Source organism: Pristiophorus japonicus, chromosome 17, assembly GCF_044704955.1.
Source record: "Pristiophorus japonicus isolate sPriJap1 chromosome 17, sPriJap1.hap1, whole genome shotgun sequence".
In the NCBI taxonomy this organism is placed as follows: Eukaryota; Metazoa; Chordata; class Chondrichthyes; family Pristiophoridae; genus Pristiophorus; species Pristiophorus japonicus.
The window spans coordinates 95,116,082-95,131,444 of record NC_091993.1 but is presented as its reverse complement, the minus strand read 5'-3'; the positions used below and the strand labels follow the sequence as shown (position 1 = coordinate 95,131,444).

At 44.0% G+C, this 15,363-nt stretch overlaps 1 protein-coding gene across 3 annotated transcripts in view; it reads right to left on the bottom strand.

The window, feature by feature from the left end:
• Positions 1 to 13,925, bottom strand: part of smim29 (small integral membrane protein 29) — a 29,681-nt gene extending 15,756 nt beyond the window's left edge. Inside the window, exon 1 of one of the 3 annotated variants that reach the window (XM_070859409.1) lies at positions 13,813 to 13,925. The gene's annotated coding sequence lies outside the window, so the exon portion shown is untranslated. Of the gene's footprint in view, positions 1 to 2,993; positions 3,020 to 12,945; positions 12,967 to 13,812 lie in introns of those variants that run through there. The other 2 variants (XM_070859411.1, XM_070859410.1) reach the window with 2 other exon arrangements.
• Between the last annotated feature and the right edge of the window lie 1,438 nt (positions 13,926 to 15,363).

Genomic DNA, 15,363 nt, shown 5'->3' with positions numbered 1-15,363 from the left:
GGGGAAGGGGAGAACACAAAATGGATGGTCTCAATCTTGGTGATGGAGAAATCCATAAATTCCTTGCACTTGATACCTCAGGTGACCATGCAGGGTAGGGGTAGTTTAATGAGGTTAATGAATAGCCTGATATCCAGGTTGATCCTGGAATAGTGGGCAATTTCGGCTGAGGTCAGTGAACTATGACAGTGCTTGATATGATCAGGCCCAATCTGGCGATGTGTGGCTTGGTCAGTTGTGTGCCAAGTATGCTTGAGTTTACAATCCTCAGAATTGAAGGAGCAAAGAAAGAGCTACATCAGTGGAACAGCAGCGGTGGAAAACAGCGATCGTTGTGCTGGGAACAAAAACAAAAATAGAGGTGACACTGACAACACAGTTAAATAGATCGACTGTGGTAGAGAAGCCCTGTTTTGTAAAAATGTATTCGTTCACGGGATGAGGGCGTCGCTGGCAAGGCCAGCATTTATTGCCCATCCCCAATTGTCCTCGAGAAGGTGGTGGTGAGCCGCCTTCTTGAACCGCTGCAGTCAATGTGGTGAAGGTACTCCCACAGTGCTGACTTTGTCGTAGCGGTTTGGTACAACTGAGCCATTTCAGAAGGCAGTTAAGAGTCAACCACATTGCTGTGGTTCTGGAGTCACATATAGGCCAGACCGGGTAAGGACGGTAGGTTTCCTTCCCTACATAACATTAGTGAACCAGATGGATTTTTATTGACACACTGGTAGTTTCATGGTCACCATTACTTATACGAGCTTTTTAATTCCAGATTTATTTAATTAACTGAATTAAAATTCCCCCAGCTGCTGTGGTAGGATTTGAACTCCCATCTCCGGATTATTGGTCTAGGCTTCTGGATTTACTAGTCCAGTAACATAACCCCTATGCTACCGTACCCCAAAGTGGAGGGCTAGAGACAGGTAGTTTAATTGAGGTTGTAAGAACCATAGGCGTGAGTTTTTTTCACAATAAACAGGAGATCAAATTCCTCAATCTTGCTCCAATGCTTTAAGTGTAACAAAGCAAGAATCCCAATACACCAGTGACCTCGTGACCCGCCAGGTCAGGGTCAGTTAATTTGAATAATTCCCGAGGGCACCCGCTGGGTGGGAGTGGCAAGGATGATAAGGTCGCTTGTGGCAGAAGTCGGAGTTACCATCTGAAAATGGTCCCCCTTATAAGAGGACGGATTTCATTGTCCCTGCATGCAGGTGCGTGGAGCATTCGAGCCCAAGACTCAGACCTGCACATCCCTGTGAACTCCATTAGCACCCTTCCATTTATCTGGATGCCAGTAACTTTCTGGTGTCCAGGTCACTGGCTGTTCAGGAGGCAACAAATACAGAACTGATAACATAATGATGGCATAGTGGTGATGTTACTGGACTAGTAATCCAGAGGCTTGGTCGAATTATCTAGAGAATGCAAGTTCAAATCCCACTATGACAGTTGGGAAAGTTTTTTAAAATCTGGAAACAAACATCTGTCGTGTTCGGTACCGATCAGAATAAACCAGGCGAGCTGTAAGTACCAATCAGGTTCCCGGACATATCTCGCCTGTCGGGGCCTTACGAATTTTGGCCCACATTGCGGTCCACAGGCAAATCCGGGGGAGGGGCGATCAGGAGGATGTGCTCCGTCCAACTCTACAAAATGCAAAAAAATCTTCCAAATTTGGGGCCTTTTTTTTAAGCAGCATCCAGCGGCCCTTTATGGACTGCCGCTTACTCTGCTCAAGACCTGGAATTGCCGGTTGGAGCTTGTGCAACTCCGATTGGGTGCAGGCCTCTGCATGGTTTAAAGTGTTAAAGTTGTTTTGCTATGAAGATGCTCTTTCATTTCCTTGCAAATGAAGGTCTCCATCTACAAATCTTCAACAAATGGGGAGGTGGGGACAGAATTGAACAGACCAATAAGAGGACAAATTCTAGTGACAAACACAGCGGCTACTCAAAATGTTGTAAACCAGCATTAAACCAGAGTCCCCCACCCACCCTTACCTTCAACCACTGTCTGCCCCACCTGTGACAGAGACTGTAATTCTCATATTGGACTGTTCAGTCACCTGAGAACTCACTTTTGTGGAAACAAGTCTTTCTCGATTTTGAGGGACTGCCTATGATGATGATGATGATATTTAGCTGCTGATCATGACGTGGAATGTAAGTAAATATTTTGAACATAATTAGATTTGACAATTTTCTTTCACTGATATAAATGAGGATTTGTTCTCAGCTCACTTACAGGGTCCCATGAATGCTCTTCAAGTGGGAGAGTCTCCTAGCAAACTAGTCTCCGAGATGCCCCTCAATTTTTGCCTCAACAAGGGAATAGTGCTTGTGAAGCTGTATCTCTCGCATTCGCTGCTGCAGCACGGAGCTGCATGGAGAAAGTATCACATGACCACTCCAATCGAGGGGGTTTGACAACTTTGTCAAACTGCTGATGCTGAACTTTAATAAGGATATTGAATTGCTCCACTCAATGAATAAATACATGCAATGTGATCCCACACAAAATGGTTACTTGATAAAGAAAGTGGTCCAGTGCTTTCTGTGTGAAAACATAATTGCTAAATCACAGGAAAATAGTTAGGTGGGCTCAGATTTCACAAAAAAAGTAGAATGTTCCACAGCTTAGCTGACCCTCCCAACCTTATCGCAAAAACATTGGAGGAGAAATGAGGTGCATTTGCACCTCCCGTTAGCGCCCCCGGGGAGCAGTAATGAGGCGCAAATGTCTTTGCCACCAGGCACAGCGCTGACATCGACTGCCAGGGGTTTAGTGACGCTACAGCGTTGAGCCCCGATTTCCTGCTCCCGGAGATCGTGACGTCATCGCCGTGCCCAACACCCCGTTAGTGCCCCAGACTCGAAATTCACTTTCGCCCCGTGCAGCAGCGGCAAGAGGCATGGATCGGGCGGCTGGCCGCAACTGGGGCAATGATTAAAGGCAAGGTGGCCAAGGTAAGTAAAAAAAAAAACCCTTACCTTTGTTGATGCCGTTTTCTTCGTGAATTCTTGCCTGCGATCCTTCAGCCTGACATTCTGCTTGAATGCCAGGCTGATCGCATGGGTTCGCTGTTCCCTTGGTGGTCCAGCTGGTGATTTTTAGATTGCAGAGCCTGCACTGAAGGCCCTTCCCTTTAAGGTTTCCACCTCGCCTGCGTGCTTTAACACTCCACTTCCTTCCTGGTGCTAAAGCCAATTATTTTTTAAAGCTGGCAAGCGTTAGCGCCTGGCGCTAAGTTTCCTAGCTTTCAAAATTTACCGCCCCCAAATGGGGCGATAACGAATTTCTCCCCCATTATCTTGGGCAGCAGCCCTCCACCGAGTCTTCACTTAGGTTCTGGAACTCAATGGCATACATGGCAACCTAGAAAACTAGCAAAATTTGACCAGCAACTTCAAAAAAGCTCACACAGCCCCAAAAATCTCACAACTGAAGAAGAGAAAACAAATAAAAGGAAGCAAGAAAAAAACCTTACATAGCATCTTTCAAGACCTCAGGACATCCAATTAAGTGCTTTGGAAGTGTATTCACCATTGTAATGTAGGTAAACATGGCAGCCATTTTGCGCTCAGCCAGGTTCCAACAGCAAAGAGATAAATGACAAATACAATCAATGTTATGCTGCACAAATTAGTTACTTGATCAATAAATCTGTTTTAATGATGTTGGTTGAGGGATAAATGTGGGTCAGGACATCGGGAAAATGCCCCTGCTCTTCTTCGAATAGCACCATACAATCTGTTACGTCCACCCAAGAGGACAGTCTGGCGTCAGTTTCACATCTCACCCGAAAGACGGCACCTCCGACAGTGCAGCACTCCCTCAGTACTGCATTAGAGTGTTAGCCCAGATACGTGCTCAAGTCTCTGGAGTGGGACTTGACCCACAATCTTCTGACACAGAAGCGAGAGTGCTATCGCTAAATAATTAAGTGTGTCATCCAAAACACTGCTGCTCTTAATTGTTCCCTCAGTACTGCACAAAAACCCGGTCACCCATCACCCCTGTCCTTGTTCACCGGCAATGGCACCCAGTCCATAACGCCTCAAATTTAAAATCCTCTTCTTCATGTTTAAATCCCTTTGTGGCCTCATCCTTCCTTACCACTGTAACTTCCTCCAGTCCTATAACCCGACCCCCGAACTCTCTGTTCATCTGACTGGCTTTTGTACCATCGCTGATAGCCGTGCCTTCAGCTATGTAGTTCTTGCGCTTAAAACCCACCTCTGACCAAGCTTCTGGTTACCAATGCTAATATCTCATCCTTTGGTTCAGCATCCACATTTTTTGATTATGCCTCTGTGCAACGCTATGGGACCTTATTCTAAGTTAAGGTGCGATATAAGGACAAGTTATTGCCGTAGTTGGCAAGACTCCAATGACCATATTGCTCTGCACAGTTTTGGTTGCCTGTGTCATCACTACCTTTCAAGAGTTTACTGGAACAAGCTACACAACTTCCTGAAGTCTTGTCAAATAACATTGCGCAAAATTCATCAAACCGCAGGGAGATTTCCTAAGAAATGGCCTTCCTTTAAGAGTACAAATGAACAAAAGAAAACTTGAAACTACTTGAGATAGGAGATATAAAAAAAAAAATCAAATTTACCTCAAGGGACAGGCTTGCTATAGATAGCGACCAGTAGCAGCAGATACTTTCTACATGTGAACCACTAAAAATCTTATTGTGGCATATACGCTTTTGCATAACGGCTGTGCTTACATTAGTAAACACACTGGCCCTGATTTTGGGGTCAGTGGCGAACGAATGCTGCGAGCCGCTCATTACACTTAGCCACAGATTTTGTATGGGCTTTTGCACTGGAAGGTGCAGTGATTAGAACTCCATTTCAGTGCAGATGTCTACAGGGGACCTGGGACCTACGAACAGGGAAAGCAACTGTATATCTCCTTACCCAATCAGATTGAAGAATCATTACTGAGACACACAGTGTCCGAACCAGGAAGTGTAAGTTAGAATAGTTAATTAAATGTCAAATCACGTACAGAAAGCGAAATAAAGAGGGAAAGAAAGATGGGTAGAGAGATAAAAGTGAGACAGAAGTTTAAAATTTCTTAATCAAAAAAAAAATCTCCAGCAATAATTAAAATTTAAAGGAATGAGACTCCACACTTGTAAAAGTTAATTTTCAGTGCCAGTGAGGTTGTTTGGCAGTAATTAAGACTTATCACTCCGTTAAAAATGTAGTTACATGGGACTGGACAAGCCCTAACTTTTCCCTGGCATGTTTAGTGGCTATTTATCATGCAAGTACAGCAACTTCACGCCCTTCATGTATTTGAAGACCGAGACTCTTGGTCAGATACTAGTATAGTGAAGCTTCTGGAAGTGGGACAGCAACTTTCTGATTTCCGCATTTAACTGTGCATATGCAGTCTCGAGATTTACTCTTTAATAACGCTGACGTTGATAGCCTCACCATTATTTTTACCTCACAATCTGGGCCATTGTATTAGGAAAACCAATGAACAACCCAGCATCAGAAGTAGAATTCAAAAATTCCAGCCATAGGTATTAGCAATTCAGAGCCCTCAGACATAATATTCTTGCATTAGACAAAGGTCTTAAAATGGCGTGGAAAGTGCTATTTCTGGCGTTAAACCTTGTTCCGATACAACTGCAGCCCATCTAATTATCATGAAAATAAGGAGAAACGACAAAAGAAAAGTACATTCTGCAAATTATGAATACGGAATACTTCAAAGGAAAGCTATCAAAACTATATATACAGGCTTCTCTGAATAAAATATAAAGGAACCTTGCTACATTTTGGTAACAGAAATGTTGCAAAATCATCATAGGACAAAGTGAAATCTTAAAGTAATATGGTTGCCCTTCATTGGTCAGTACCATTAATAGTCTCAACAATTTTCATGGTCGAAATCCCGGACAGGAAAATAAACTTGTCTATACAGAGGTAGAGATATAGGAGGCAAAATTGCCCCTTTATCTGCCCCATTACCGCCTCCGGGAGGCAATTTTTACACGGGGGAGGGGGCGCTTCCGCCTCCCGGGAAACTGCCTGGAGCTCTGGAAGGCGCTGACCTGGCAGCGCCACACCCTGCGGTTAGTGCCCCGGGCCACCACGCAACCAGCGATGATGTTATCGCCGTGCGCGGCGACCCCTCACCTTCCCATGCCAACCCCTTAACACCCTGCGTTTGAAAGTGTCCTACGGGCTGTAAGGCTGGTGCAGGTGGATGTCAACGGCAGCTTCACAGGTCGAGAACCTGGCGGACATCTGCTCTTGAGGGGCTGTTAAAAGGGGAGACTAGCAGGGCCCCGGGCTACCATCCTCTTTCGCCGGCCGACTCTCCGGTCAGCTTGATGGTGGCAGCCCTAGCGTGGTCAGCGGCCCGGCACTCCGTCTTGGGTGCCGGGCTGCTGGCCTGGTTTCACGCTGCCCTGGTAACCCAGTAACGGCCACCAAAGGGCCGTGCAGAATGCACAGTGGCCCTCCCCTTTGCTCTGCTTCCTTTGAGGGGCAGTAGGCCCAATTCCGCATTGGCGGTGTGACTTCTGGGACGGGCGATAACAGTCTCGACCCCGGAGGGTTACTTCCCCCAATCGGGGTGCGGGGCAATTTCTTCTCCATAGATTTTTGAAACTACTGGAATATTTTGAAGACGGTATGAAAAATATTTCTAACCATTAATGAATTTAAATTATTTTGTGGTTGTTAACTTAGTAAATATTAGGGAAAATATTAGTTGAACCTCTTTACAAATTGACTAAAAACCCGAAGTAAATAAACACCACTTCCTGGATCAATTGGTCACCACAATGGGCCCTCAGCTGGCAATCATCCAGATGCAATATACCTACAATAATATCACAAATGCTGGAAAAGCACAGCAGGTCGGTCAACTTCCTAAAAAGGATAGACCTTTTGTGTGGGACTGCTCATCAGAATGCATGGACAGCCTAACTGTGCCAGTTCTGTTGACAGTTGATAACCAAAATATTAATCACATTTTTCTAACTGCCGTTCTGTGCATTTCCAGCACTTTCTGGCTTTAGTTTCTTATTTCTAGCAATTTTTAATTTTTATCTCTGCAGTACACCCTGCAGCTGCAGACATAGATATGGTGCTGTCATCAAGATGGGTCCTACAGATTGACATTATATAGAAGGGAAGGTCCAGGACACTAGGAGAACTCTCCTGGTCTTCAAATAGTGCCGTGCGATCTTTTACATCCAGAGAGGGCAGTTGAGGCTTTGGCAACATCTCATTCGAAAGACAGCACCTCCGATAGTGTAGCATTCCTTTTGTACTGGACTGAAATGTCAACCTGGATTATGTGCTCAAGTCTCTGTAGCTGTGGCTAACCTTGCTCCATTCATACCCAAGATCCAGCATGGGTTACAGTTATGTTGATGATAGGATGGTGAGGTACAGTCGTACAGTTTTTATTTATATTTGGTTTCTAAAAACACGATCTGCTTTTTCTGAGTGAGCACATCAGGAGTTGCCGATCATAAGAATTAGAAGCAAGAATAGGCCATAGAGCTCCTCGAGCCTGCTCCGCCATTCAATAAGATCGTGGCTGATCTTCGACCTTAACTCCACTTCCTGCCCTATCCCCATATCCCTTAATACCTCTGGAGTCCAAATTTCTATCCATCTCAACCTTGAATATACTCAACAACTGAGCATCCACAACCCTTTGGGGTAGAGAATTCCAAAGATTCACAACCGAGTGAAGAAATTCCTGCTCATATCAGTCTTAAATGGCCGTCCCCTTATCCTGAGACAAAGGGTCTCCCTATGACCCCTAGTTCTAGATTCTCCAGTCAGGGGAAAACAACCTCTCAACATCAACCCTGCCAACCCCCCTCAGAATCTTATAGCACGGATATTGCTTAAACAGCAACGGATCCTATATCAATTTTCCCAATATAAAAATAGAAATTGCTCAAAATGAAAGTTTACATTTTGATGTAACCTCTCATCAAAACTCAACGACTTTTCTGCTTCAATCCAACACTTTTGATGACCAATATACCAAGCAAGTACAACATCATTTCCTTTTGGTTTGGGCATGTTTATTTTCATGTAGCCTATAAACTACTTGCATAGTTCACTAACCTGGTGAACGAGTGGAACCTGACCATTTCATCCACTGTCATACAGGCAATTTGTTTTCTATATCTACTACCTTGCAAGAACATAAGAAATAGGAACAGGAGTTGGCCATATGGCCCCTCAAGCCTGATTCGCCATTCAATAAGATCGTGGCTGATCTACATAAACTCCACTTTCCCGCCTGATCCCTTGGATTCCCTTCGATAGTAAGAGTTTCTACAGGTAGATAAAAAGGAAAAGAGTGGCTAAAGTAAATGTTGGTCCCTAGAGGATGAGGCTGGGGAATTAATAATGGAGAAGAGAGAAATGGCAGAGACTTTGAACAAATATTTTGTGTCGGTCTTCACAGTAGAAGACACTAAAAACATCCCAATAGGGGATAATCAAAGGGCTATAGGGAAGGAGGAACTTAATACAATCCCTATCACTAAAGAAGTAGTACTCGGTAAAATAATGGGACGAAAGGCAGACAAGTCCCTTGGACCTGATGGCTTGCATCCTAGAGTCTTAAAAGAAGTGGCTGCAGAGATAGTGGATGCATTGATTGTAATCTACCAAAATTCCCTGGATTCTGGGGAGGTTCCAGTGGAATGGAAAACCGCAAATGTAACACGCCTATTTAAAAAAGGAGGAATACAGAAAGCAGGAAACTATAGACCAGTTAGCCTAACATTTGTCATTGGGAAAATGCTGGAGTCCATTATTAAGGAAGCAGTAGCAGGACATTTGGAAAAGCATGATTCAATCAAGCAGAGTCAGCATGGTTTTATGAAAGTGAAATCATCTTTGACAAATTTACTGGAGTTCTGTGAGGATGTAATGAGCAGGGTGGTTAAGGGGGAACCAGTGGACGTGGTGTATTTGGATTTCCAGAAGGCATTCGATAAGGTGCCACATAAAAGATTACTACACAAGATAAAAGTTCACAGGATTGGGGATAATATATTAGCATGGATTGAGGATTGACTAACTAGCAGAAAACAGAGAGTTAGGATAAACGGGTCATTTTCCAGTTGGCAACCAGTAACATAGAAACATAGAAACATAGAAAATAGGTGCAGGAGTAGGCCATTTGGCTCTTTGAGCCTGCACCACGATTCAATAAGACCATGGCTGATCTTTCACCTCAGTACCCCTTTCCTGCTTTCTCTCCATACCCCTTGATCCCTTTAGCCATAAGGGCCACATCTAACTCTCTCTTGAATATATCCAACGAACTGGCATCAACAACTCTCTGCGGTAGAGAATTCCACAGGCTAACGACTCTCTGAGTGAAGACGTTTCTCCTCATCTCAGTCCTAAATGGCTTACCCCTTATCTTTAGACTGTGTCCCCTGGTTCTGGACTTCCCCAACATTGTGAACATTCTTCCTGCATCTATTCTGTCCAGTCCCGTCAGAATTTAATATGTTTTGAAGAAATCCCCTCTCATCCTTCGAAACTCCAATGAATAAAGGCCCAGTCAATCCAGTTTCTCCTCATATGTCAGACCAGCCATCCTGGGAATCAGGCTGGTGAACCTTTACTGCACTCCTTCAAAAGCAAGAACGACCTTCCTCAGATTAGGGGACCAAAACTGAACACAATATTCCAGGTGAGGCCTTACCAAGGCCCTGTACAACTGCAGTAAGACCTCCCTGCTCCTATACTCAAAACCCCTAGCTATGAAAGCCAACATACCATTTGCCTTCTTCACCGCCTGTTGTACCTGCATGCCAACTTTCAATGCCTGATGTACCATGACACCCAGGTCTCGTTGCACCTCCCCTTTTCCTAATCTGCCGCCATTCAGATAATATTCTACCTTTGTGTTTTTGCCCCCAAAATGGATAACCTCACATTTATCCACATTATACTGCATCTGCCATGCATTTGCCCACTCATCTAACCTGTCCAAGTCACCCTGCAGCCTCTTAGCGTCCTCCTCACAACTCACAACGCCACTCAGTTTAGTGTCATTTGCAAACTTGGTAGATATTACACTCAATTCCTTCATCTAAATCATTAATGTATATTGTAAATAGCTGGGGTCCCAGCACAGAGCCCTGCGGCACCCCACTTGTCACTGCCTGCCATTCTGAAAAGGACCCGTTAATCCCGACTCTCTGCTTCCTGTCTGCCAACCAGTTCTCTATCCACGTCAGTACATTACCCCCAATACCATGTGCTTTAATTTTGCACACTAATCTCTTGTGTGGGACCTTGTCAAAAGCCTTTTGAAAGTCCAAATACACCACATCTACTGGTTCTCCCTTGTCCACTCTACAAGTTACATCCTCAATAAATTCCAGAAGATTTGTCAAGCATGATTTCCCTTTCATAAATCCATGCTGACTTGGACCGATCCTGTCATTGCTTTCCAAATGCGCTGTTATTTCATCTTTAATAATTGATTCCAACATTTTCTCCACTACTGATGTCAGGCTAACCGGTCTATAATTACCCGTTTTCTCTCTCCCTCCTTTTTTAAAAAGTGGTGTTACATTAGCTACCCTCCGGTCCATAGGAACTGATCCAGTCAATAGACTGTTGGAAAATGATCACCAATGCATCCACTATTTCTCAGGCCACTTCCTTAAGTATTCTGGGATGCAGACTATCAGGCCCCAGGGATTTATCAGCCTTCAATCCCATCAATTTCCCGCCTAATAAGGATATTCTTCAGTTCCTCCTTCTCACTAGACCATCGGTCCCCTAGTACTTCCGGAAGCTTATTTGTGTCTTCCTTCGAGAAAACAGAACTAAAGTATTTGTTCAACTGGTCTGCCATTTCTTTGTTCCCCATTATAAATTCACCTGAATCTGACTGCAAGGGACATTTGCCTTCACTAATCTTTTTCTCTTCACATATCTATAGAAGCTTTTGCAGTCAGTTTTTATGTTCCCGGCAAGTTTCCTCTCATACTCTATTTTCCCCCTCCTAATTAAACCCTTTGTCCTCCACTGCTGAATTCTAAATTTCTCCCAGTCCTCAGATTTGCTGCTTTTTCTGGCCAATTTATATGCCTCTTCCTTGGATTTAACACTATCCTTAATTTCCCTTGTTAGCCACGGTTGAGCCACCTTCCCTGTTTTATTTTTACTCCAGACAGGGATGTACAATTGTTGAAGTTCATCCATGTGATCTTTAAATGTTTGCCATTGCCTATCCACCGTCAACCCTCTAAGTATCATTTGCCAGTCTATTCTAGCCAATTCACGTCTCATGGGGCGCCGCAGGGATCGGTGCTGGGGCCTCAACTATTTACAATCTATATTAATGACTTGGAGGAAGGGGCCGAGTGTAATGTAGCCAAGTTTGCTGATGATACAAAGATGGGTGGGAAAGCAAATTGTGAAGAGGACACAACAAATCTGCAAAGGGATATAGACAGGCTAAGTGAGTGGGCAAAAATTTGGCAGATGGCGTATAATGTAGGAAAATGTGAGGTTATCCACTTTGGCAGAAAAAATAGAAAAGCAAATCATGACTTAAATGGAGAAAAATTGCAAAGTGCTACAATACAGAGGGACCTGGGGGTCCTTGTGCATGAAACACAAAAAGTTAGTATGCAGGTACAGCAAGTAATCAGGAAAGGAAATGGAATGTTGACCTTTATTGCAAGGGGGGATAGAGTATAAAAGCAGAGAAGTCCTGCTACAACTGTACAGGACACACCTGAAGTACTGTGTGTAGTTTTGGTCTCTGTATTTAAGGAAGGATACACTTGCATTGGAGGCTGTTCAATGAAGGTTCACTAGATTGATTCCGGAGATGAGGAGGTTGACTTAAGAGATAGGTTGAGTAGGTTGGGTCTATACTCATTGGAGTTCAGAAGAATGAGAGGTGATCTTATCAAAACATATAAGATAATAAGAGGGCTCGACAAGTTGGATGCAGAGAGTATATTTCCACTCACAGGGGAAGCTAGAACTAGGGGGAATAGTCTCAGAATAAGGGGCCGTTCATTTAAAACTGAGATGAGGAGGAATTTCTTCTCTCAGAGGGTTGTAAATCTGTGGAATTCTCTGTCCCAGAGAACTGTGGAGGCTGGGTCATTGAATATGTTTAAGGCAGAGATAGACAGATTTTTGAATGATAAGGGAATAAAGTGTTATGGGGAGCGGGCAGGGAAGTGGAATTGAGTCCACAATCAGATCAGACATGATCTTGTCCAAAAATCTATCAATCTCAGTCTTGAATATACTCAAGCATCCACAGCCCTCTGGGGTAGAGAACTCCAAAGATTCACTACCCTCTGAGTGAAGAAACTTCTCCTCAACTTAGTCCTAAATGACCAACTCCTTACCCTGAGACTATGATCTCTAGTTCTACACTTTCCAGCCAAGCGGAACCGCCTCTCAGCATCTACCCTGTTAAGCCCTCTAATAATTTTGTACATTGCAATGAGATCACCTCACATTCTTTTAAACTCCAGAGAATAATGGCCCATTCTACTCAATCTCTCCTCATAGGATAACCCTCCCATGCCAGGAATCAATCTGTAGATAGTAGATACTGTCATTACATTGTCTCTACTTTTAATATTGGCCGTAACAGTATTTTTCAGAAAAGACCAACAAAGGATTCAAAAACCTCACTACATAAAGCTCACTTCAAAAATTTTATTTTTTTTGCTCTACAAGTCTAATCATAACTGTAGGAACCGACTGAGTGCCTATTAGGTTGCATGATGCCATTTAGATCCATCTGGATGATTATCACAAAGCCACTTGTGATGCAGGAATCTTGTAAACGGGAATATTCCAGTTGTCTGGCCAGATAAGGGAGGTTAATGACGTTATTAGTTTAGGAGAAAAAAATTGTTAGTTATGATGTTACCTGGTTAACAGTGGATGGACAGCCATGGTACTGGCTATAAGTTACAAAATTACAGCGCATTGCCAGGTACAAAGCACAGCGCAGTTCTTCATCATGCACCTCCTATTCTTGAACACAGCAGCAAACTTTCCCTCGTACTGTACAGAGCTCCATGTACATCACAGAAACAAATCAACAAGTAACAAGAGGTGGGTCCTTCCAATAATTTCAAGGAGGCTCCTACAATCAACAATATTTGATTTTTTTTGGAAAAACATAAATGCATTATTGAAGATCTAACTTGCATGAAAATAAATCCCTTAAAACCCACATTCCTTCCAGGTACAATTGTCGAGTGGAATGTAACTGGTAATGGAGAAGCAACACAGCTCTGTCCCTGAGCAGATGAGGTTTACACATGAAAGCCCTGAAGGATGCTTGGCTGTTCCTTTGCATCTGATGTTGCCACCAACTTAGATACATTGCACAGTTGATGAGGTTTTAAAGACCAAACACAAGGATGTTCTTTCTATTTTGACCCATGTAGATTGCCCCCGTTTCTGTTCAAATGAAGGCCTAAAAACAATAATCAGCAAATGCATTGAGACGCCAGAGACGGGCGAGGAGTTGGAGCTAGGAAACACTGCAAGAAGCTCCTCGGGGCCTCATTAGACAGCACTCAGATTGCTCAAGCAACAGGTAAGCGATGCTCCAGCGTTCCCTTTTGCGGAAGAGATGTCAGCTCCCCATACCAGGAAGTCAGTGCACCCACAGCGGGATTATACGTGAACACCAGGATCCTGCACCTCATGAACCCCCGCAAAGCCCGTCCCCTTCCCCGATATCCCCCGGCAGCGTGCAGTGTACACCCATCCAGCCCTCTCTTACCTCCCCTCTGGTCTTCCTTGCTGCACAGCGAAAAGGAAAAAGCCCCCTCCACAGCCTTTCAAGTGATTGACAGACAATCCGCCCACTGAGATAAGGAGGCACTAGAGTCGGAGACGAGCTGTCAACCAATCGGAAAAAATCAAAGACATGTCAGGAAGAGCTGCAGTGACTGTACCGGGCAAGAGAGGGAGACAGCAGCAAATGCTAGAAAGCAGTATTAGTATTAGGTGGTCCTCACATTCTAGGTCCCGAACTACATATTGAAGGGTAGAAAGCACTTCAGCATCAGAGCATCGCTTTAATGGCCAGGGTTGTCAACATCTAGGAAACAGTAGGAAGGAGATTTATGATCATAAAAAGGGAGATTTAAAAATAGTAGCTTGGTTTATTTTTAAAAGTGAAACACAGGAAATATTGGAACTGCACAGCAGCTTAGACAGCACCTGAAAAGAAAAAGATAAGTTATGATCTATGGCCTGTTTTTCTGAGTTTATGCCACTGCTGGCCATGAATACTGGACAATCATGGGTAGTGTGCCCGCATTTTCCCAATGTGTGTGACTTGCTACATCCACCTCCGTAACATCGCCCGCCTCCGTCCCTGCCTCAGCTCATCTGCTGCTGAAGCCATACCATTGCTACCTCTAGACTTGACTATTCCAACACACTCCTGGCTGGCCTCCCACATTCTATCCTACATAAACTTGAGCACATCCAAAACTCGGCAGCCCATGTCCTAACTCGCACCAAGACCCGCTCACCCATTACTCCTGTGCTCGCTGACCTACATTGGCTCCCGGTTAAGCAACGCCTCGATTTTAAAATTCTCAACCTTGTTTACAAATCCCTCCACGGCCTCGCCCCTCCCTATCTCTGTAATCTTCTTCAGCCTCACAATCCCCCCGAGATATCTGCACTCCTCAAATTCTGCCCTCTTGAGCATCGCTGATTATAACTGTTCAACCATTGGTGGCTATGCCTACAGCTGTTTGGGCCCTAAGCTTTGGAACTCCCTCCTTAAACCTCTCTGCATCTCTACTACTCCTTCCTTCTTTAGGACGCTCCTTAAAACCTACCTCTTTGACCAAGCTTTTGGTCATCTGCCCTAATTTGTTTTTATGTGGCTCGGTGTCAAATTTCTTTGTTTTGCCTTATAACACTCCTGTGATGCACCTTGGGATATTTTACTACGTTAAATACAAGCTGTTGTTGTAACATGAATTCAAAAAATGACCCCTTTCTAATACAGGGCTCGCCCGAGTTAATCTAGTTTGCTGCTTTGGCAATAAGAAGAGAACAGTGAATACTGGGAAACAGAAACAGAAAATGCTGGAACTTTGCTGCGTCCATTAGAGGAGGAGCCAAAGCATTAAACTAACTTTGCTTATCAGACACTGGCCGGTTTGCTGTGTATTTACAGCATTGTCTGTTTATTTTAAGGCTGGCAATATTTATAGTTTTAATTTTCTATTTAAGTAATAGACATCAAAAGACGCTAAACTGTTGAACCAAAATGAGTGACTGTCAATCCTTATAAATGTGACACCTGACA